This window comes from Lissotriton helveticus, chromosome 3_2, assembly GCF_964261635.1.
Source record: "Lissotriton helveticus chromosome 3_2, aLisHel1.1, whole genome shotgun sequence".
Taxonomy (NCBI): domain Eukaryota; kingdom Metazoa; phylum Chordata; class Amphibia; order Caudata; family Salamandridae; genus Lissotriton; species Lissotriton helveticus.
In genome coordinates this window covers 292435810-292459496 of record NC_136062.1, presented here as the reverse complement: position 1 = coordinate 292459496, position 23687 = coordinate 292435810, and positions in this window count along the sequence as shown.

Below are 23687 nucleotides of genomic sequence, written 5' to 3'. Positions count from 1 at the left end.
GTCAGATTTTGTTTGCACCAGTTCAGCATGGGTAGCAGGAAAAGATATGTAATGCTCCATCCTGTGTAACATGGCGTCAAGGAATTTGTGGAAAAACCTTGACAGGCTGCTCTGTGTCACCCCACCTACCGCAGCAACCACGCTCTGGGAGCTCCCAAACGCAAGTAGGTGGAGGCTGCACAGCACCTGCACATGGGGTGGAATTGCATGTGCCCTTGGGGTAGTGTGCTGCAACAGTGGTTGGAGGTCCCTGATGAGCTCCAAGATGGTGTCTGGGGCCAACCTGTACCTCTGCAGTATCTCTGCCTCTGTGAGCATGAACAAGGTGACCCTCTGCCTTTAGACCTGCTCCTCTCTCTGCCATTCCCTCTCTCCTTCCTCCTGTAGCCGTAGCCGTCTTGCAATGACATAAAATGCCGCCATTGTGCAAACAGAATTGCATTTTGGGTCCATTTTTATAGGTTGAACCTCGTTACCACCTGATTCCAATCCATGGTAAATACTGACTCTTAAATACCGAATTATAAGCAAATTCGGTATTTCAGAGCTTCCCTACATCTCAATATCCATTTTTACCACTTCTTATTTACCGAATCGGTATTTTACCGAATCGGTAACATCACCGATCCGGTAAACATTTTTACAGATTCGGTAAATTTACTGAATCGCAAACCGTTGCGATTCGGTAAATTTACCGATTCGGTAATGTTTCCGATTCGGTATTTTACCGAATCGGTAACTTTACCGATTCGGTAAATTTACCGATTCGGACGATTTTCGGTCTCCTACATCCCGAAAGCTCAATACCGGTCGGTAACGGCCGAAAATACCGATTTTCGGCCGTTACCGACCGGTAAAGGGCTTCCTACATCTGGCCCGTAGTACCTTATGCAGATCATTTAACAGCATTTCAACTCTGTTTCACGGCAATCAATAACCATGTTGTTCGATATTCCCCACACTCCGCTAGGACCCCCCCTCCCCCGTGTATTATGCCTATTTCACGTGAGTTGCGTTTATTTTGTTCGTATGGCGGGGTATAATCCCATAGATCAGTCTGCTTCTTCGGTCTCTGAGATCGCCTGTAAATATTGTACCAGCGGTTCCCAGAAGTCTCTGGGCCTCGAGGCTTGTGGAATGTCTTCAGCGTACGTCGCTAGCGTTGCCTTACAGTAAGACATATCTGTAATCCAATCTTTTAGTACTCTGTAGGTTCTTTAAATTGTCGGCAAATGTAGTAAATAAAGGTAGCGTAGTTCCTTGTAAGTACTTTATTCAAGTAAGATGGTAAGTTAAGAAGAAGATAGGAAAACCCCACCAGGAGCAGCCTCCTGCCGCTCAGCCCTTCATCCAACTGACAGTCTTACACACTCAACATTCTAACAAGCTCTCACACCAAACATTCTAGGCTGAGCAGCAGGAATAAGTACAGCAACTTTATTTTACGTAAAAGAAGTAGACAACTTTGAAATAATGAGAGAGTGAAAGAGAGCAGGGTTCAGGAGAGTTCAAGAGCACACCGCTGTTTATGTCAGGGTACCACACAAGGATAGGCTGCGATTGGCCGACCTTTGCCTTTGACTTGCTGAAATTGGAGAACGAGTTAAGAACTCTGAAAGCGAGAGAAAAGTGGGTAAAAGTCGAGGAGAGATCATAGCTAACTTTGACTGGAAGAAATCATGGGGATTCAGTCCTCAGAAAAGCATTCAGAATTAGAAAAGAAAGTGAAATTTCAACCTAGGGCCACACCAGTAAGGGAAATGGCGGTAAAGAAAGATTTGCACACTGGCAATTCATAAATATTCTTCGAAAGATGGGGAGTTACAATTCCCGCTGTGTGGAATATGCCACAGCTTGAGAATCTAAGGAGGAGCGTGTATGATTTAAAGCCTCAGCCTAGGCTCAAGCTCTGAATCATTGGGAACAGATGGCAAATGAGAAACACAGAAAGAGGTTTGGCTGAAGTTTAGTTCTTGGCTGAACATTCAGAATGATGAAAGGCAAATAAGTGAGTGGGAGATTGTGATTGTGACAGTAGGTACTTACTCTGGGATAGACAGTGGGACCCTGGGGAAAAATAATGTTGCCCCTCAGACCCAGAGAGTAATGAGGAGAACACTGTCTGAGACGAACTACTGAGTTCCAGACCACACCCATATAATGCACCCCTAGGAGCAGGAAATGTGCCCTAAAACCACGCAGAGAACGAACGTACTGCACCAGCCCCTGTGGAGGTGAGTGTGCCCCACGCTACACCCAGGCAGGAAGCACACAAATCCCATTGGTCCCAAGTGCCCCTTCATCCACAACCCAGCCCAGCATGAGCCCCCTGTCAGCTTCTATAAGCCTGAGTGCCCTTCAAGCTCAGCCTGCCCCAAACAATTAGGAAGCTGCAGGAACCCTAAAAGTCTTAGTTCATAGAGATCATAGAGATACCCTTACAGGCCACAGTTCCAGTAACAAATAGCATCCGGTAAATCAGTCCTACAGAGAATAAGAATTGCCCAACTGAACTTGAAGAGATTGTCAAGGGAAATGTGGGGTTAGTCTTTCTAAGACACTACACTGAAAATGAATTAATTTACTTGGGTAACGAAGCCACAAGGCTGGCACAGGAGGTGTATAAAAGGACTAGAGGATGATCTAATCCAAAGAAAGAAGTTGTGAAAGGATACCAGAAAGACAGCTGGTGACAGGAAATTAATGCAGTGCAGTGAAGCCAAAGGGCTTGAGAACAGATGTGAAGGAACTGGTCGAATGCATAAGAGAATAGAGTGATCTGGAGAAGTTCAAGGTGCAATGGTAGCTAAGCAAACCTAAATATCGAAGTGTAGTGAAGACCAAATACAATGCAGTTATAAGCCACTTTAAAATGAATTGGCCCAAAATATTCAAAGCCCAACAGGAACCTAAGGAATCAGTCCATTTATCCTTTGAGCAATTGATGTAGGGATACAGGGAACATAGCGGCATTAATGACCCACTTGGTGAGAACATGGGAGGAATTATTGCATTCTTTATGTATGGACCCCGATCTGAGATTACTTCCCAGATAAAACAGGGTGTACTCTGTTAGCAATTAAAGCCTCTGGATGCTAAACATTGGAGTGACACATTGATTAGAGACTAAGCAAAAGGGATTGAAAGAGAGGTTAATGGTTGCACAGACTAAGTTGACGCAGAATGGGGGAATGAGAGATGTGATTATGACTGATATAGGATTTGACTGTTATGTAAGCAGTGGATTGACATGCCACACCCTAAAGAGTGAATTTACCAGTGCATGGGAGGGGATGATGAAATGCAAATGGTACAAACATTAGTGTTTTAAAGAAAGTGTTCCCATGTCATGTTTGCAACATGGTCAGTCACTGGAAGTGAGGGTGTTGGTATAATCCTGTCCGGACACAGATCAATGCGCAAGAGCCAACCTCATGGTTCAGAAAGGAATATCTCAAATGCCTAAATCTCAGATGAATTCCAAATTTCTGAAGTCTAGGTTGCCCAAGCTCTGTTTGCACTCAGGTAGATGCAGAACAGAAACCCCAGTAGCATCAAAATCCTGGGATTCCACAAATGTTATTGTCAAATTAGGCAACACAGATCCACGCAACGTTGATACCCGCCCTAGACGAGAGAGACACATGTGAGTACAACTACCATTGTCACACGGTGTACAGGTTGAACTAGTAATGAATATGGTTATAAGTTACAAAACCTGCATAGGTAAGAGTAATATGTTTATGCTTTTTATGTTCTCTATACAAGTATTTAAAAAGCTGTTGCTCTTTAAATTACTTTCAAGCTTCTCCATGGAGAGAATTAATGTGAAGCCGAAATAATATAGGTTATATAACAGGTACAATTAGATGTCTAGGTAGAATCTGGCAAGATTAAATTCATATACTAAGCGACGTCTGGTCAAGGAGGAGCATAAAATATATAAACCACAGCTTAAAATATATAAACCGCTCCCGGGGCTTGTGTAAGCAGCTCAGTTTAGAGACGTTAGAATGTACTTCGCAGGCTGTAGCAGCCAGAGGTGTAGCAATACTTGAAGACAAGCATTTTATTTGTAAAAAAACTTAACAAAGCCCCTGACCCAGGTGGCAGATGGGTCATTGTGCAACTAGAAATAAACACTAAAAAGCTAGTCTTGTGTGCGCTGTATGGTCCAAATCAGGATGATCCTACTCTTTTTGACACGTTTAATTGCACCTTAAACTACTCTATTGATTCAACAAACACGCTGGCTTTTCCAAGGATGAGTAAAGTCCGAAAGGTGATTTTTGAAATGGCTCAGCTTCATGGGCTGCTTGACTTATGGTGAACATTACACCCCGCTATACCCGGTTTTATGTATTATTCGAGCACGCACCGACACTACTCTAGAATTGATTTAATTTTTGTGAATAGTTATCTTTTAGAAAAGCTAATTATAGAGGTCTGTCAACGGATAACATCTGATCACAACCCGTTAATGATATACTTGCAGTCTTTTACTGAGGATAAGAACAATCGCCCTTTTTCATTTCCCAGGTACTTGCTGTCTGATCCAGAATATATCTCTCATACTCAAGGGGTTCTTACTGATTTTTTTCACTATAACATGGATACTGCCTCTTCTTTCATAGTATGGGATACGACGAAAGCTGTCATAAAGGGGTCCACTCAACAATACATCTACTGTTTGAATAAGGTCACCCAAAGGCGGATGAATGAGCTTTGTAAAACTCGAACAAAATTGGAGTTATTACATGCGCAAGAGATTATGTCGAATGGATCAAATAAAGAAGTTGTATACTCTGCATTAATAAATACAAGGGTTCTTATGACTCTGCAATTTAAAGAAACGGCAGCAGCTGCTTATTATAAAAAACGACTGAACCAATATGAATATGGGGATCAGGTTTGTGGATTCTGGCTTATCAGGTGGCAGATAAAAAAGCTAGAAGCCGGATAGATTTAATTAAGGGCAAAGATGGTCAATTATATAACTCGACAAACTCAATTCTAGAACAATTTTACCAGTTTTACTGCATGCTTTGTCTGACAATTCTGACTCAGGGGTGGCTGATGAATACTTACAGTTATTGAATCCTTATGTTGTTTGTACTAGAGGCTGTGGACCATCTTCAACTTGATATAACAGAAGAAGAAATCAAAACTGCTATAGCTGCGTTACCCTCACGCAAGGCAGCTGGAGATGATGCTTTACCCATAGAATTTTATAAAGTCTTTAAGACTTTAACTCTTCCATTGCTCCGGGTAGTCTTGCATCTGATAGCCGAGTATAAGCAAGTTCCTAAGTCTTGGGACATGACTAACATTGTTTTTTTTTTTTAAGAAAGGGACGATTTCCAATGATTGTGGGTCTTATCGCCCAATACCCCTCATAAATGCTGATGCTAAAATATTTGCTAAAGTACTGGCGAATCACCTAATGTTGTATATGCCTGGTCCAGTATCCAAACACCAACATGGATTTATTACAGGCAGAGATACTACTGCACACGTCAATACAGCCATAACTGCCTTTGATATTGCTAATAACATTTCTGCTAATATGGGGATGATTCTTTTAGATGCTGAAAAAGCATTTGATCGGGTGGTATGGGACGCACTATGGGAGATACTACACAACAACGGCTTACCAGATCAATTTATGATTGGATTAAGGCATTATATACTAACACACAGGATAAATTAGCATATGCTAACTTGTATTCTAATACATTTCCAATACAACGTGGCACAAGGCAGGGGTGCCCACTATCCCCCTTGCTTTTTGCTCTTTATATTGAGCCTTTATTTCAGACTTTAAACCTAAATAGAGATAATATTCCATTTAGCAATGGTTTGTATCAACTTAAAGCTGTGGCATATGTGGATGACTTCGCTTTTTTTTACATGGGACCCAGCAACAACTGTCAGTATTATTCGAGAAAAAGCTAGAAATGTTGGCCCTTCTCGGGATATAAACTTCATATCAACAAAACTCAAATAGTACATAATGTGTATCCTGCTACAACAATTATTGGCACTTGTACTGTGGCTGCATATTTAGGTGTCAGAATAACTAAAAATGTGGATCTAATTTGGAAACTTAATTATAAACACTATTACAGACAGTAATTTAACAGGAATAAGCTGCTGATGCAGCACTACTCCAAAAATAAACTCTAAAACGATTTCACTTATCCCTGAGACACCCGAACATACATCTACTCACCATTGGGGCCCATATCACTGAGAGCTGCTCACACACACATTTTTCACTATTCTAGGGATCAGTGAATCTAATGGAGAGCTGCTGTATCATTTAGCAAGATGTTTAATTTAAACATAACGCTATACTATTAAATCTGCAGTTTTCAGAAATTTACCATGGTTTTATCATCCGAAAATATACATTTAGACATATTGCTATAGGGTCGACAGATCTGCTAGTAAGAAATTAGGCGTAGGAAAAGTCAAGACTAGCTTTATTTTCCATTTTATCTAATTTTATTCAAGCAGTTTTAACATGTCTAAACTTATTTTCTTTAATTTTAGCTCTTAAAATGACATTTAGACGAAATTGTATTCAAACAGTTAATTAGCATTTATTTAGAAAATATCAGAATATAAACATTAGCAGTTTAGGTTCAGAACGCAAGTTTTAGCAAAGACTGATAGTTCTCAAAGTCCATTTCCTAACCTCTCTAACTAGAATCCCTCATTAAAGTGCATTTGCTGAAAAGGAAAAGGTTAAAGTTTCCCCAAGTTCCTTACGTGTCCAAATTAATCAGCAGTCCGACAGCATGTCTAGCAGGAAATCGAAAGAGTGTTATTTCCATGGTAAAATAAGCACTTTTTATACCTTTTCACTAGCTCTATCTACCTAAAAGAGTAACTTTCGGAGAAAAGTCGAGTCCTCATTGGTCAATTTAGGGGTGGATGAGCATAACCTCATCGTCAATGTTATATGTTTTCTTCCTGTCAGGGTTTTTTTTTTGTGTAACTTTTTATTATATAAAACAAAAGGAAACAACACATCAAACATACAATCAATGCAATACAGCAATAATACAGCCATTAGGTCTGCGCTCAAGGAGGACGGGAGATATATGACAACAGGAGAAAAGATGTTTCGAATACAGATGAGGGGAGGGTGCCAAAGGTAGAATTGTATATGAACAGCACAATATACCACAGCTAGAAGGAATGAAGGTCAGGGCAATCGGGAAGGACTAGGAATCTCAGTGAGTGGGGGCGTACAGATATCTCCACGGTATGAGTTCCACTGGTTCCAAATCTTCCCCCATTTTTTGGGTCTGCCTCTTGCCATCTTCTCTCTGAACATGCACCAGTCCAGACTGTCTTTCCAAGCAGTCACTGTAGGCGGCCTCGGGGACCCCCACAACTGTGCAATATTCCTCTTCGCAACCATATTGGCAAGAATCACCCACCAAAGCTGCGGCACATCATAATCATTCGGACCCCACACATTCAATAAACATTGTCGGGCTTACGGCATCATCACAACACCCGTTACTTCATCCATCACCTCATGTATACATTTCCAAAATCGCACCACCTCAGGGCATTCCCATATGATATGGAGATAGGTGCCAAGGAGACCACACCCACGCCTACACATGCCATCCGTGGAGTAGCCCATATGGATCAGACGGAGACCGGTGACATAGATTCTGTGGAGGATCTTGAGTTGGACCAGACAGAGGCGGGCCGGAATCGCCACCTCCCTGGGAGAGGAGATCGCGGACTGCAGTCCTCATCATCCAGTTCAATACCATCAGCAATCCAAGCTTCACGAAGGCGATCAAGCAGACTCGAACGGTCATTAATCATTTTCTTATAGAACAATGAGATAGTACTGTCTGGCACATAACCGTCTAGTATACGATCTTCGAGGGGAGAGGATTCCGAGATATCACTACCCACTGGCAACACAGATTTCAGAGCATGGCGTACCTGGACATAACAAAATTTTTCCCTGTCACTCAGCTTATATTCTACTTGCAGATCCGAGAAGGTCTTCACCTCTCCTTTAACCCAGAGATCACGCACTTTACTAATACCGATCGTGTCCCATTTATCAAATCCCTTCGTCTTCCATAGGTCACCCAACTTCGCAGAGGCATAGAGCGGAGTTGCACCAGTTAGTTTATCACTCCAGCCCATAGCCGCCGTTGCGCTATGCCATACCCGCACGGCTATAGCTGTAGGTCCCGAGAGTTGTGAACGCGAGGGTCCCGAATAAAGCGTCCTGTAATAATCACCACCCGGGAGCAGCCACTTATCGATTTCAAATGCTGGATTCAACGCCGGGCCATACATCCCGTGGTTGATGGCAGCAAGGTGGGAGGCCCAATAATACCTACGAATATCTGGGAGCGCTATACCGCCATCATACCAGGGAAGTGTCAATTTTGGAAGAGCGATGCGTGAACGTCCGTCCCATATTAATTGCCTCTGCAACGATTCTACTTCCCGAAAATATTTCGACGGGATGACATCAAAACTATTCTGAAGTGCGTATAGGAACCGCGGTAAGGACATCATTTTAAAAAGGGCCGCACGCCCTAGGGGAGATAACAGTAATTTACGCCAACGCGCTACATCGGAGCGCAACCTTTGGAGTGGGGGGAGTAAATTGCGTTCATAGCGAACCGCCGGATCCAACGAAATAAACACACCCAAGTACTTAAAGCCAGACTGCGACAACTGGATGAGACAGCCCCGCGGCAAACGAGAGACATCACCCGCAAGTACATAAATGTAGGATTTCTACAAATTAATGATAAGGCCCGAGTTCTTCCCGAAGGAGTTAAGTACGTCAAACAATACGTTGAGCGATTTTTGGGGAGACGTAAGGTACAATAAAATATCATCCGCGTATAAGGAAATGCGATCTTCAAATTCCGGCGTCCAGCGTATACCCTTCATCGAAGGTTCCCACCGAAGCCAAGCGCCGAGTGGCTCCAACGCCAAAGCAAAGAGGAGCGGGGACAACGGACAACCCTGCAGCGTGCCCCTCCCAAGAGTAAAAGGCACAGAGACATGGCCATTAACCACCACCTGTGCCAGTGGCGTTTCATACAGGAGTTTGACCCAACCAATAAAACCAGCGCCGAATCCAAATTTGGCGAGTACCGCCCAGAGATAAGACCATTCGATTGTATCAAAGGCCATCGTGGCATCCAAGGACGCCAAGATGGCCGGTTCACGCAGCGTCGGGGCCCTCGCGAGAACACCATGCAAACGTCGCAAATTTAATGCCGTGTTACGGTGCGGGATAAAACCCGATTGATCCGGATGAATCAGGTCACTAATAACTGTAATCAGACGATTAGCAAGCAGTTTGGCGAGGATCTTAGGCTCCGCATTTAAGAGCGAAATGGGTCTATAAGACGAGCAGCGAACCCGTGGTTTACCCTCCTTATGGATCACCACAATAGTAGCAAGACGCTGATCTCTGGGGAGGGAGCCACCGTCTCGCGCAGCCAAAAACATATCACGGAGATAGGGAGCTAGAGTATCAGGGCGTAATTTATACAGTTCAACAGAAAGGCCATTGGGACCCAGAGCCTTGCCGGAACGAATGGAGCGTAGCGCGAGAGCCACCTCATCCACTGAGGGCGTGGCATGCAAACAGTCCCGATCCGATTCCGACAAACATGGAAGTGCTATATCTCGAAGCAACAACTGCGAATCCTCCTCGGGCCTATCGGACACCGAGGTATAGACCTCTCGAAAATAGTCAGCAAAGCATTCAACAATTTCAACAGGGTCCGTTACACGCACACCACCACATGTCTCAATCACCGGAACCACTCGACTCGCTCTCTCCCTTCCGTCCAGCCAGGCAATCAATTTTCCTGCCTTATCACCCACATCATATAGCTGTCCCTGCTGTTCCCTACTCATCATCTTTGCCGCATCAGTAACCAAAGTTTTATATTCTAATTGTTTAAGGCGGAGGACGTGTAACGCTTCTCGAGACACCTCTCGTTCCAATGCAGTCTCCAGGTCTGTGATTTCAGTCTCGAGCTGAACAATTGCCTCATTCTTACATTTCTTAGCACACCCCACCAAAGACAATGCCTGTCCCCTGATCACAGTCTTAAAAGCTTCCCATAACGAAACAGGCGAGGATACAGAACCAGCATTCTCAGAAAAATACAAATCAAACGATTTAATCAATTCAGTGCGAGTCTTAGGGTTAAGAAGATACCAGGGGTTAATCGGGGCCACCCTCCCTTCGGCGCCGATGCTAAGATTAAAATGAAACCAAATAGGGGAATGGTCTGATATATCCCGGGCCAAGTGTCTAATCTCTCCAATCGAAGGGGACAGGGCAGCCGGTATCAGGATAAAATCCAATCTAGAAAGACTACAATGAGCTCCCGAATGGAAAGTAAACTGTGTTTGCTCTGGATGCATTAGTCTCCAACAATCTATAAGTCCCAATGTTTCCAGGAAGTCACCCAACCAGGATTGCGCAGCAGGAATATCTCGGGCGGATAGCGGTCTATTCTGCCAGAAATGACGGAGTTAAAATCACCACCCAGTATCAAAACACCCTCCGGGAGACCCAGAACCATCCGCCCCAGGTCCGTAAATGTCGTGGATTGTAAGCCCGGAGGGACATACACCGACACCAACGAAATTGGTTTACCCTCCCACCACCCAACAAGTGCAACATATCGACCCCTGGCATCAAGGATCACATCGTCAACCTCGAGGGGGAGGGAAACCCTAAGCAAAATACCCACTCCTCTAGAACCAGATGTAAATCCAGAATGGGCAGCAAGACGATAACCTCGTCTGTTAAGAGCGTGACAAGTATTTCCTATCAAGTGTGTCTCTTGTAGCAAAACGACATCAGGCGAAAGGCACCGCAATAGCTGCATAACCACCCCTCTCTTTATCCGATCACCCAACCCATTCACATTCCAGCATAATACCCTCAACCCTCTACCCCCCATCCAGATCCACAATGAACTCCCATCGCAAAACGAGCGTCACACCAATGTCAAAGATAATAAAAGTACCTTGCCTTGAAAAAGAAAAAAACAAACAATCCCAAAACATGGCCCTCCCTCCCCCCAAGGTTCCCAACACAACTCCCCCCCACCCTGCACCCCTGCACCGACTCAAAAGCCACCCCAATTTGCAGTGTGCCTGTCGCCCTAACAATTACAATCAAAGAACTAATCTACACAAAGAAAACCCCAGAGGAGAAAAGGGTCCCGCCATCCCCGCTACCTCCCAAGATACGAATGGAATGATCAAGGAAATCAGTGAGCCTCAGCTGGACACGTTGAATAGTGTTCCGGACACAGGCACCATATTCATTCTTGGTCCATCAGTCCCCCCTCAGCACCACCAGCATGTTCCTGGCCAGCACGGCGAACCGGCAAAGTGTCCAACCAATCACTCGCTTCCTCAGGCCTGACAAAGAAGAATCTTCGATTGTCATATTCAACACGCAGTCGGGCCGGGAATAACATAGCGTATTTTAGTTCCATGTCTCTTAGTCGCCGTTTCACCCCTTGAAATCCCATTCGTTGTTTCTGGACCGATTGAGAAAAGTCCAGATAAAAGTTCACAGCAACGTTCTCGAACTGCGTAGGGCCGCTTGTCCGTGCCGCCTGCAGAATGGCGTCGCGATCTCTGAAGTTGAAGATCCATGCAACAATCGGACGGGGGGGAAAACCGGGCTTTGCCTGTCCCCCTGGCACTCTGTGCGCACGTTCGATGGCAAAGAATTTGCTCAGGCCCTTGGTTGCAAGATGATTAAGAATGAGGTCCTCCATTCGAAGATCAGTGGCGAGTGAACTAGAATCTTCCGGGACCCCAATAATACGCACGTTGTTGCGCCGTGCATGGCCTTAAAAATCCTCCAAGCGACGAGCAAAAAAGCCATTAGCAGATCTAAGGTTGTGCACTTCTGTTTGCAAGTCGAACACATCCGTGGTAAGGCTGGATGTCTTTAGGTCCAATGACTTCACCTTCTCGTTCGTCTTGGCCAAATCAGTTCGAATGAGGTTGACATCAATAGCCACCGTGTCCAACTTCAGAGCCAGGGCTTCATACTGTTGGCCAACAGAAGACTGAATACCAGCAATAGCGCCCATCACATCCTGTAGCGTTAATTCCGCCAATACAGCAGGATCGTCGACAGCCTCCTCCCGGGCCTTAGGCGCGCCACCAGGGGATCCTTTAGAAAGTGTGTAGCGATCCATGACATCCGTCTGGGTTGTACCTCCACGGATAGTTGGCTTAACTTTCCGTTTTTCACCCTCGGGCTTGCCCGTCATGGCGAGCCGGGTGCCCTGGAGGGAGGCTTGGGATCTGGTCCAAATGGCTCCTCAAAATTCACACACAAGAATACAGGAGGCGAAGTCGGGTCAATTTGAGTCCACAGCCAAACAGTCGCTAGCTCGAAGCTCAATGAGCTGGCATCGGAGCTCGTCCGATCAACAGATACACCGCAGAGAGGAGACAGTGCGCTGGAGAAACGAAACCGAAAGTGAAGTGAAGCTGTGGTCTGATCCCCTCAAGCCGTTGTTGTTAAATTACGACCTGGGCACTGCTACAACTCAAGGTCCAGGCTGTTCCATGGAGAAGGCCACAAATTTCAAGACGGCAGAACTCGGGGACCCTGCGTCCGATTCCGACCCAAAAACCTGCTAGTACATCAGCCGGGTTGTGTCTTCAATGACCTTCCATCAAATCAGGATATTATCCAGGATAAATGCGGGAGGCAGCGAGGGTCCTCGGGAGCCCTGTGCTCACGCGGCCATCTCGGATGCGCGCGTAGCTCCTCCTCTGTGTCAGGGGATTTTAATGCCCCCATTGTTTTCTACAGTCCGGCCTAGTCGAGTTCTTCATTTTGCAACTTCGTGTATAGTTCTGATGTTCAGAACCACTGTTCTCATAACTTGGCAGCCATCTAGACTTCCAGGCCACCATGACTTTGAACTCTCTTCCGCACAGGCACAGGCGGCTCGCATTCATTCTTGTCATCATTAATGCGCATGCGTCTTGTCTTTCATTATCAAAGCAGGCCAGCGACTCCATTTTAAATAGGCCTCACATGCCAGAATGAGAACTATCATAGAAACAAACACAAATAAAGGTTAAATTTGAGGAAAAATGGCCCTTCTGTTTACCTCCCCCCTTACTAAGGTTTTCCCTATTAGTAAATACCTAGCAAAAGCTACATATATGCATAATATACTTACTAATTTCAACCACATGTACATGGACAAAAGCACATTTACGCTTCATTCTATTATTTTAAAGCAGCTTATTAATATTGAACACGACAAAATTACACAGTTAGTAAATTATGATTGCAACACAAGCAAGAATTAGTCTCCCACATGTTGGTGTGTGTGTGACGATTTATTCTAGGTTGTTTAGTCCATGCATCACTCTATTAGTTCAGATTACACGTTATTGAAGTGTGACTTCACAAGGGGTACACAAAATGTATTTTCTCCAGCTTGCTCCATCAACTCCCCCCTTTGGTGATTTTATCACCAAAATATCTCCCAAAATTTGCAATTTTATCAAAACATGTTCCAGGTTCTTCAAATTAGTAAGCCTTTATACTTTAGTGTCTCTTTCTTTAGTCTCCTTAAAGACTTTCTCTCGGAATTCCTCTAATTCTATATTACCCTTTTCTCTTTCTCTCTCCCTCTTTTCTCGTATTGCTTTCTTTAATGCTTTTCTGATGTTCCTTCTTTTTCTACATATGCAGCATAGTCTCATCATTAAAATTACCAACACTATTACTGTTACAGGTATTAGTATCTTACCTATTATTGAACTACCTATTTCTTGAAACCAACGCTTAACTGCAGTAAAACTTCTACCAAGACGTTCCAGAATACCATCAACCTCCAGTGGTTCAATCTCTTCATGCAACTTTGTAATGTTTATAATGTACTTCTCAATGTTCTGACTTTTATCAGGAATATAGGTGCAGCAGTGTTGCACCTTCAATATTCCACAAACTCCTCCTTCTTTTGCCAATATAATGTCAAGAGGAAGACAGTTTTGCATTACCATAGTTCTCATTGCAATCATTTCGGTGTTTACCATTAGGAATCTACCTGCTGTGTCTGTCGACAAACGATCTACTATCGTTCACAACCTTCGAATTCAATTTGCATTGAAAGATATTCCCACTGCTGGTATCAGTGCTCCAAAAACATCACCTATTATTTCTATAACACTCTCTCTTTTTCTACGACTTAAAGGTTTACCTATCTCATGTATGCCATTTGTACCCCTATCAACATGAAATATTTTTGGAAAGACCAAACCCACATAACATGTCCCATACCAATGGTCTGGCAGTCTGTAATAAGCTTTGTTTCCACAAATAAAATAAACTCCAGGAAAAACTGGATCATCTCCTCCTTTAAATCCCCAACCCCCTATTATTCTATAAGTATCTTTACATTGACTTGCTCCCACAAAGTAATTATCATACACGGTATTATCTCTCCTAATACAGAATTTTACCGTCAAAGGAGTATCTATATTTATAGCTACATTCACATTTCTTTCATCAATATATTCATTATTGAATGTTCAATATTTTGATTTCTCATATTTCACCCTTTCTTTGCGCTTATAAGCTATTCTTCTCTCTTCAACCATGTCCAGAAATACCTTTTCTTCTACTCTCATTTTACATGTCAGATTATTTCTAAAAGCATTGTCATGACTAAGTTCGTCCATTTCTAAAAAATATTCTCCCATAACTGTAGCTTGCTTTCTTTTATTCAGTTTTGTATCAATTTTCAACTTAGCAAACACTTCATCTTAATTTGAATAATGATATTCTAGCTTTCTGATAAAACAAGATTGCAATCACACTACATGTAATCCCATACATAAGTGGAAGATGATGGTATGTCACTTCCTCCGAAACAGATGCAGGTAATTTTACACACACGTAACAGTCACTTGCATCCATTGTCCTGACATACTCTGATAATAACTTTGAAAAAGTGCTTTTCAAGAAATCGCTAATCGAGCTATTTTGATGTACTTCTGGCATATATAATATACATGTGGTTTATTTGATTTCGAATCTGGCTCTTGTTCACTTGAACTCACATTCTTTTTCAATTTCACCAAACTGTCTTGGAAAGGAATTACAATTGCTAAAATTATCCATATCATTGTTAATAACCCAGTGCAAACCATACATAATCTACATCATTTTCTAAATATAGAACACTTCGTCTTATGGTTGCTATTCACCATTTTTTTCTTTTTTTTACACAGCAAATTTAACTAACAACTTTTCTTCGACCTTGTGTCACCTACAGAATTAGTTTTGTTACTTCTAACAGAATTTTTTTCCACCTAATGTCAGGTACACATATATTTTTGTTTTTCTCTAACAAGTTTTCTTCGACCTTTTGCCACTTACAAGTTTTCACTTCCTTTTACAATATTTCTCTCTTGATCAGGATTTTTAGGATTTCTATTTCATCATTTGTACTTAGAGTAACCGTTTCTCTTTTCAATAATTTGTCTCTTTACTCACATTTCCCACTTGTGTTTGGGTAACTCAAATCTTCCTGACTACTATTCACTTCTGCAATTGAGGGTAATACTATGTATGACCACTCAGGTGATTTATACTTCTGTTTCGGTCTTCTCACTCTCTTTGGTCTGTGTACTACTTCAATTCTTTTTCCCAAGGACTCTCTTTGACTTGTTATTTCATGCACCTGTTCTTCTTGCTCTCTTTCTCTGCTGATCAGTTTAATCTTCAGTCCGTCATTATTCTTTGGCCAATTATCTCCTTTACCGAATCTCTTTGCCTTAGACTCTGTAGTGTTCTGTTCCACTCTCCAGGCCCTTTTCTTTGGACTTTTCCTCACTGATGTTTCATCTTCACTGTCATCAGTTTCACTTTCAGTGCCTTCAGTAATTTAATTTATAATGAATTTCACAATATCATCGTCTTTTACAGTGTCAGCCTTTTCTTCTGACAGTTCTTCAACTCTGTTAGAAACATCTCCAGAACTGGTACTTGGAATCTCATCCTTATCGCGAGTTACTTCAGCTTTTCCAGTACTTGGATTTTCATTCCCGTCTTCAGAGTATTCAAACTGTTCTCCAGAGTTTTCTTGTTTACCAGTTTCATCTTTGTTCTGCTCAGTTTCCTCACTTGTCTCTTCTCTTACCAATTCTCGATCTTCAGATTGATCTTCAGAATGTGGTACTTCAACAATCTCCTCCTCTCCTTCAGATGCAGAACTAGCCTCAGATACTTCCAGATGTCGACGTTCTTGTCGAGCTTCAGAATCTGGATCTTCCTCTGGCTCACCTTCAGAATCAGAATCAGTGGTACTTTCACCTTCGTCTAGATTTTCAGGTTCAGGCACACGGATGATATGGCTTGCATGAACCCACCCCTTCACTCCAGCTCATTTAACTGCAGTTGTGCTAATTAAGATAACCTGTCGTGGTTTTTGCCAACAAGGCACCAAGCAATTCCTTCTGAGGTGCACCTTGATTCGTACCCAATCTCCAGGCACTAAGTCATGAGCAGGTTTTTTCTCTTTCGTGTCTGAATCAATTCCCACCTGATGGAACACAGAAGTCACCACATCAGACAGGTTTTTACAGTAATCCAGTATGATATCATTAATTGTTAATAACTTATCAACTGGTACATAGGCCTGTCTCATCACCCTGCCCTTCAGAATCTCATGTGGACTCACTCCAGTTTTCCTGTCAGGAATGCTTCTCAAAGTCATCAGAACAAGCGGCAAAGCATCTAGCCACTTCAGTCCTGTCGCCAAACACATTTTTGCAATCCTGTTTTTAATGCTTCCATTTACCTGTTCAACTACTCCTGAGGCCTCAGGCCTGTATGCACAATGTAGTCTTCGACGTATGTTCAGTGCTTCACAAATCATTTGTATCAGATCATTTTGAAAATGGGGGCCACTGTCTGTCTTGATTGTTACTGAGAAACCAAACCTAGGTATAATCTCCCGTAAAAGCAACTTTGCAACAGTTATTCCATCGTTCCTCCTTGTGGGGAACGCCTCCACCCACCTTGAGAACAAACAGATGACCACCAGTACATATCTCAGTCTATTACATGGTGATAATTCAATAAAATCCAATTGCATTCGTGTAAATGGACCTCCCTCCCATCCTATGGTTCCCAGACTCACAATTGTTTTTCTGTTTGGATTGAACTGCTGACACACCAAACACCTTTGGCATAAACTTTCTGCAATCATCCTGAATTTTGGATTGTACCATGTCTGTCTAAACAGTCTCAGCATGGCATCTCTCCCAATGTGTGCTTGACCATGATATGCTCGGGCCATGTTTGAGATCATGCTATCAGGTATTACTGGTCTTTCGTCTTTGTAAACCCACATTTCATCTTCTTCTCTTTGTCTGCACCCTGCTTTTAATCAAGTATTCTTTTCTTCCTCATCTGCCTCTTCCTGCATTTGCCTCACTTCCTGCCAAGTTTCAACAACTGTTGTTAGCATTAAAGGACTTGGAACATGCTCTTTCTCCCTGTCCTTGTCAATTGAAGCCAAATTCTTTGCACAGTATTTTGCAATTGAATCAACATACCGATTATCTCGGGTGAAGTAGTCATCCCCCTTTTTGTGAGCTGCGCATTTCACCACAGCAATTTTGTCTGGTAGTTGTATTGCGTCAATCCTCACAAACTCAGCATTCCGTATAGGGGATCCTGCAGAGGTCAAGTAATGTCTTTGGAACTGATAGAGATCGTAGGTCACCCAACCAATAATTTCACCATATAGGTTTCCGGGCCCATAAATTTCAGTTCAACCTATATATTAATCAGATGACCTACCGATTCTTCTACCAGCAACCCAGGTTCATACCTATTTATTTCTATTGTACCTGACTTACCAATCCACCGTTGCAGGTGCCTAAGATCCACAATGGATCAGGGAGCTAGCTGTAAAAGAAAGGCAGGCAAAATACAAACCCAACTTATTTCTATCTCGCATTGAATGATCACAGACAACTGGAAAGTTTTAAGAGTTTATCTAGAAATCAGGTTCGGAAATTAGCAAGTTTACAGTCAAAAGGCAATCAATAATCAAGATAACAAAAAGAACATAGCCATAGAGGAACAGTGTCAGGGCAACCATTTATGAGTCTACAAGAAAGTAATAACAAATGTAATATGCTAAATAGATTTCGGGCATGGATCATGAACTAGAGTTTTACTGTTTGGGAAATACTTCAAGAGTAAAGGATTGGAAATCCTATACATCTATAGGAGGGGGAAAAAGTGGAACACGCTTTAGTTCTAGTATCTTACTGCAAATTCAGATTTCAAGAGAAATTTATATACCACAGTTATGTTTCAATAAACAGTATGGAGAGAAAATGTGTTCTACAAAGGTGGGGAAACATAGGAACATGCTAAGGAAATATACTGTATGACTTTATAATAGGTTGCGGAAAGCATGGAAAATTAACATATGCAAAGAAATGTCTTTATTAAAGCAAAGACAGAAATATAGAAGATGCAGTGAAGAGTTTTCGCACTATATTTACCTAGAAAGGTGTGCAGACCAACCCTGGCCACGGATCAGTCAAGGACAGGAAATAACCCAAGGAAGGACAGGCATCTATGGGACAGCAGGTGCAGATTGGACACCCCAGGACAGGACAGGAAAACCAGATTAGGATCAGGACAGGACCTCCAGGACACGACCAGCACCCGCAGTTTGGAAGCAACGCCTGCGCTCCACCCTCTCTGCAGCTATTAGTCAGAACCCCGATTGGGTTAGCGAACTCCCCAGCAAAGTGCTCCGCCAGCACTTAAGGTTTAGTAAAACCCTTTAAAGTCTAAGGTCAAATTCGGACAGAGTGCTCCGCAGCGCTCTGTATTCAGTCACCTATTGAGTGCGTTGGGTCAGTGACAGGTCAGCTATTCAGACAAGTCGGACCATTTCCCTAGCTGAACCTAGGCTAGATATACTGTTTTCAGGTCAGTGTACCACCCCCCAATGTTGCAAAGTGTCAGAATCCCAAATTTCGATTGGTCCGCAAGTAGGATAGGTCAGCACACCAATCAGAATTTACTTCTACAAGCTCATATTTGCATTCTAAGGATCCGCCTAGTGAATTTGGGGTTCTCATGAGACAAGCCAGTGGAATACAATGGAATAATAACAAATGTTTCAATTTGGGTACAGACAACTCCGTCCTGCTGGGTCGCAGGTCATTTTCTCAGGAGCATCTTGACTGTCTCTGCCAGCTGGCTGAGTTCCACTGTTCAAGGCTGACTTTCCCTGGCTCTGCGACATGCGCAGAAAGGACCTTCAAGATGGTTCTCGGCTCACTCAGACCCCCCAGTTATCGCGGTACATGAAAAGTAAGCGAAAACAAATTAAAACATAGAAATAAATGAATTTACTACATATCATGATTTGGTACTTTAGGTTTCTCACTGTAAAAATATACTATGCGATTATAGATTAGTGCAACACACAATAACACGAGAGCATCTGCGCAAGCTTCATCATGTGAGTATTTCAGACAGCCATATTAGCGGCAAATACGCATGCACACATTTTCCCACCACAACTGCGACTACGTCACGTCACGTGAGTGTGACTGACGCATGCGCAGTAGTAAATTCCCAAGCGACGGCCATTTTAAGGACAAGGGTTACGAAGTCAGTAAAACACATAAGCAAGCATCACTAAGATACATGTATATAGTAAAAATAAAGGAAATTAGTAAGACATACAATTGGATTACAGAGTTATAAATGAATCGAGGTTCTTGATTTCAGCAAGTCGCGTAATGTGCGAAATCTTGCTTCATCAATCCCCTATTTGATGATATTTACTATCATCACAACTTAATGGAACCAGATGCCAACTTTTCTCACACTTTGTGCAGTTCAATTTCTTCCAACATCCTATTCAATTTTTCTTTCACATCTTTATTAGGGTGAGAATTTTTCACCCTTTTGTAAATCTGATTATTCAAGTCTTCCAATTCTAGTTCATCCACACTCCGTTTCACACCTCTCTTATTCACAGTGTATTTCTTTGTGTGTTTACGACATTTGCAGCAGACAAATATGAGAAAAATTATGAAACCTATCACTCCAATTGGCATCAGTACCTTGAACAATAAACTTCTACCTAAATTAGCAAACCAATGACCTACATTGGAGAGACCTTCGACAAGTCTCTTCCAGGCACTGTCAACCTCCAGTGGTTTGAGTTCCTTTTCCAAATTAGTAATGTTTTTCACATATCTTTTGATCTGTACACTTTTGTCCGGTATGTAAGTGCAACAATGTTGCGCCTTCAGCATCCGGCAGACTCCGCCCTCTTTTGCTAATAAGGTGTCCAGCGCAAGTCTGTTCTGCAAAACCATTGATCTGATCGCAACCATTTCGGTATTGACCAGCAGGAATCCATGAGCTGTGTCAGTAGACAACACATCCACTATTGTGGATAATTTGCAAATTCTGTGTGTGTTCAGAACCACTCCCACTCCAGGTATCAGTGCACTAAAAATACTACCCATTATTTCACCTACGCTTTCTCTTTTACTACGCATTAAGCCATTAGTGTTTTCATTGCTTCCAGCAATTTCTTTCACATGGTATATTTTCGGGAAAACAATGCCAAAGTAGCAGCTTCCATACCAGTGATCCGGCAATTTGAAATAAGCCTTGTTTCCACATATATAATAAATTGCGGGAAACACAGGTTCTGACCCATTTTTGAAACCCCAACCTCCAATTACCTTGTAATTGTGTTCACATTGACTGGAACCAATGAAAATGTTATTATAATAACTAGTCTTCTCGCGATGAAGACAGAGTTTCCCTTTCTTTTCGAAATCCAGCAACAAAGCAGGACCACTCCCACCATTTGAGGTGCTTTCCATGTTTTCAGCCCATTTAGGAGATTTCTGTCTCTTATCATTTGCCTTTCTTTGGGAACTCTCACTTCTTTTCTCTGCCATGTTTAAAAACACCTTTTCTTGTTCATGTAATGAACAGGTCAAGTTATCTCTGTGTGCTTCATTTAAATCTATAGTACCTATAGTCAGGAAGTATTCTCCCATATAACGTGTAACGTCACTTTTGGTATGTACAGGATTCAGATTTCCACGTATGGGAAGTTCAGAAAATATCACGTCAGAGTTAGAGTAATAGTACTGTAACGGTCCTCTTTTGTAAAATAAACTAGCTAAAATGCTACAGGAAATTCCATAGGTCAAAGGTAGGTGATGATAAGTCACGCCCTCAGCTACAGAAGTAGGTAGCTTCATGCAGACATAGCAGTCTTCTATTTCCATTGTTTCTACATAGTGCACTAAAAGATTAGCGAAAACATTTAACTGTGTCTGGTTTTTAACTCCATGATAATGTAGTCCTTCCTCATCTGATGCTTCTAAGTCTCGTTTTGTTTGTCTGAGTGCTTTTTCACGTCTTTCTACACTTCGTGTTGTCAGTTCTTCAGTGTCAGTGGTCACCGTCTGAGTAGGGTCAATATTAGTATTCTTGCTCACCATATAAGGAACGAAAACTGTTAGTCCTATCCAAATTATTATCACTATAACTATGCTACATATACATACTCTGCAGCATGTTTTGCAACAACTGCGTCTAGGCCTTCCATTCACGTTTGAATCAGACATTTTTGTTCAGAAGAAGATTTCTCAACACCTCTTTGTCTTCTAATACTCTTTTATTTTCGTTTGTTTGTGGCACTTCTGTCTCTGTCTCTTCCCTTCCTGTCTGACTAGTTCCAGGTCTTGTATATATTTCTTCTGCCTGGTTCCTAAGCTGGCCTGGTTCAGGGGAATTTTTGTTTTGGCTTTCGAATGTCTCTATTTCTGAGTCCTGAACACGTTCTTCTATTTCTATCTGATCCTGTTCAAGCACTTCGATCTCTTGATTTTCTTCTGCTCGAACTTTTGCACTAGCTCTAGTCTGTCCCTTTTCAGTTTCAGGAGTTTGTGGAGGTGTATCAATCACCTGTTCTGTCCCTGTCTGACCTTCCTCTTCTTCCTCAGATTTGACGTGAATCTCAATGATCTGAGGGTCTTCGCCTGTGCCTATCTTTTCCTCTCTATTCCACTCTCTATCTTCTTGGGTTTGCTCCCTTGTTCTGATTGGGTCTTCGGTCAGGTCGATTAAGGGTATCCAATCATCTTGACTGGTGCTCGGTTGTTCGTCATCAGCTACTTCAGGACCAACGTCTGCAGACCCCTCAGCTGGACAACCTTCAGCGCCTTTTTTCTCGTCTGGAATCACCTTCTGTGTATGGCTGGCATGGATCCACTTGGGAACGCCTGCACGCTTCACCGCTGTCGTGGTCACCAGTATTATTTGGCGTTTTTCTCCCCACCTCGGTGCAAGGCAACTCGAACGAGTATGTTTCTTTATTCTGACCCAATCGCCAGGGACCAATTTGTGGACTGGAGTCGTTGGATTGGCGACGGCGTCTTCTCCAATCTGGCGAGAGATAGAACGCACTTGGTCACCCAGTTGCTTGCAGTACTCAAGTACCAAATCATCAGAAATGTTTAACAGTTTGTATCCTGGTACCCATGCCTGTCTCATCACTCTTCCCATCAGGATTTCATGAGGACTCAGGCCTGTTTTTGGGTCTGGAATACTTCTGAGTCCCATCAGGACAAGAGGCAAGGCATTTAACCAGTTCATGCCAGTAGAATCACACATTTTTGCTAATCTTGATTTTATAGTGCCGTTTATTTGCACTACTACTCCAGAAGCCTCTGGACGATATGCACAGTGCAGTTTTTGTGTGATTCCGAATGCTTTACAGAGCTGATCGATTACTTCATTCTGAAAATGTTTCCTCTATCTGATTCAATAGTGACTGGAACCCCGAACCTAGGTATCAATTCTCGTAGTAACAATTTGGCTACTGTTATGGCGTCACTCTGTTTGGTAGGGTAGGCTTCCACCCATTTTGAAAAAAGGCAGACAATGACAAGGACATATCTTTTTCCCTCACAACGAGGCATGGTGATGAAGTCAATTTGTATCCTCACAAAGGGACCCCCTGATTTTCCCATTTTTCCCAGTTCAACTACTGTCCTTTTGCCAGCATTGAACTGCTGACAGGTCAAGCACCTCTGGCAAGGTGATCCTGCTACCTTGCTGAACCTCGGATTGTACCATGTTTGTTGGAAAACCAGAACCATGGTATCCCTACCAGTGTGTGAATCTCCATGTATCAGGCTGGCCATAGAAGCAAGCAGATGCCTAGGCAACACAGGCATACCATTTGGCCCCACAATGACACCATCCTCACTTCTTGGTCGACAACCAAGTTTCCTCCACTTCTCTTTCTCTTCCGATGGCACAGCATGCTGCCAATCTCTCACCTCATCCCATGTAGGCACCTCTTCAAACACCATAAGTTGGCAGCTGTTTCCAGGTCCTCCCAATTTAACATTTACAGACATGCGATTTATTGCACAATGTCTGGCCACTTCATCAGCAAAATTATTTCCCAATGATACATGGTCAAGGCCCTTTTTATGAGCAGCACATTTGACCACTGCCAATTCTTTTGGTAACTGGATAGCCTCCAGTAAATCTTGTACAACTTTCCCATTTCGAA